This window comes from Stegastes partitus, unplaced genomic scaffold, assembly GCF_000690725.1.
Source record: "Stegastes partitus isolate 25-593 unplaced genomic scaffold, Stegastes_partitus-1.0.2 Scaffold274, whole genome shotgun sequence".
Lineage (NCBI taxonomy): Eukaryota > Metazoa > Chordata > Actinopteri > Pomacentridae > Stegastes > Stegastes partitus.
Genome location: NW_007578005.1, coordinates 132,398 through 134,590, shown reverse-complemented (window position 1 = coordinate 134,590; position 2,193 = coordinate 132,398).

Sequence of the window (2,193 nt, the reverse complement as noted above, 5' to 3'; positions counted from 1 at the left end):
TCCAAGAGTTAACCCGCACATCAGCAATCCCCTCACTCCCTGGACGTAAGCTGTTCCAGGATAACAAAAGGAGACATTATTTAACACAAAAAAAACTGTTTCCAGTGTTAGATTTCTTTCAGACTAAAAAAAAGGCTAATGCTAGTATGGAAGGAAACCATTTGAGGATAGTTTAAAGATACAATTATGTTAAATATAATCAGATTTAAATACGGCTAATTGCAGCTCTGTGGTGAATCTTTGACAAGATTGTAATAATTTTTTTCCCCCGGTTTTTACCATCAGGCAAACGTTTCCGGAGCATTAAAGGAAGAATCTCCACGATGATCAACAGCTTCATTCCACAAGCTGTCAGAATGCTGAACTGCTGATTTGATATGCAAACACGTGTTTATTTAAATTGCTTTAAGTTATTGGATCCTGAAGAAATGCTCTTTCATCTTGCCTGTACGACTGTGTACGTACAGCAAAATGACAATAAACTTGATTTGATTTGAAATAAAGGGATAGTTGCAAGATAACTAGTTCAATGTTTACAAAATATATACAATTTTTATATTTCATGAGCTGACATGAGAGTTACTTTGTAAAAGTTTTTATAAAATGCACATTAATAACAGAAGAACCTCAAATTTTTTTCTGTATTCTTTGAGTAAGTCTCTATTGTTTGTTTTGTTTTGTTATTCTTGTAATATTTGAAGATTTCATCAAGACAAATGAAGCTCTGTAGTCAAATGTGAATCTATCTTTCTGGAAAATCTGGAAAACTTTTTTTCTTTTTCCACAATAGCTTGTCCATTCTTTCTGAATCAATAGATAAACTGTAACTTTGAGCCAGCCTTTAAGCATATTACTGTAATCTAGACATGCAAAGCTTACAAATTCAGTCAGTATGAGTCCTGGCATTATCAGTTCTGCTTTCCTGTATTCACATTTGAAAACATACTTTTGTGAATAGTTTAATAATGTATGTGTGGCACATCCAAAATATGTGACCACATTTGATGTTATTTTGGTAATTATGAGAAATTGTTTAACATCACTCTATATTATTGTAATCATATTTGCACACTTAGTAAGAGTAGTACTGTATAAATAATAATGTAGAGGGGCGGAACCTTTGGCACTACCTGGTTGCAGCTTCCCGGTTGCATAGTGCGGAGCAACTTCCTGTTACCGCTCATACGCAATCTGGACGAATTTGAGAGTGCCGCTGTTGTTCCTACTCTCACACTCTACATATATTTTGCAGGTTAGTACTCGGTTGAAAACAACTGTGGATGAAAGCTCTAAGCTTCGTATGATGTGTAGGTTGCTCAGTCAATATGTTGTGGTGACTTGTGTAACTTTTAATGTCAGTGTGATTGGAGAATATTGAGCCGGGGCTCACAACGGCGGTAAAGCCGAGCCGCACCGTCGCGGTAGTTTCGCGGTAGTGAACGCTATTTTCGCGGTAGTAAACTCGCGTGTAAAATGTGTGTATTAGGGCAGAAATTAATGTATTGGGCAGGTAATTCATGTGCAATTGGTTTCCTATTGATTTTGTATGACTCCTGATGTGATTTGATGAATGTTTTATCACCACTGAATACTGTGTTGGTTCAGAGTGTTTAGATTGATCAGTTAATACCAGATATTCATTGTTGTTATTTGTTGTTCTGAGAAAAATGAGCTCATAGCACTAAGGCATTCCAAATAGTTGCTAAGTCCAGTTTTAAATAAGCTAAACATGCTCAGCAAGTAAAAGCACAGTAAGAGTAAAGAGTAACTGGGTTGTTGCATTACTTATGTAGAAGCCAACAGCACTTTAAAGCTGCAGTAAGCAATGTTTTTCTGGTGTTACAAGGATTTATCTGGAAATGTAATAAGCAGAAATGATATATGGTTTTGAGTAACACAACATTAATGAATACAGAATGGTATTTTATTTTGACTTAATTAGTCAGTAGTAATGGACACTGAGAGCATTGAAATGTATTGTAAATGAGTTGTAGATGGAATAAATATACGCAATCTGGACGAATTTCAGAGTGCCGCTGTTGTTCCTACTCTCACACCCACCGTGCCAGCCGGGGCCCATAACAAACTGTGGGGGCTCGTCCGGGATCTCTCCTCTTCAGTCGTTGAGGGGCAGATCCAGTGATACCAGAACCACCAGACAGCAGTGAGTAAGGTGTTGCTTCAGCCAAGCCA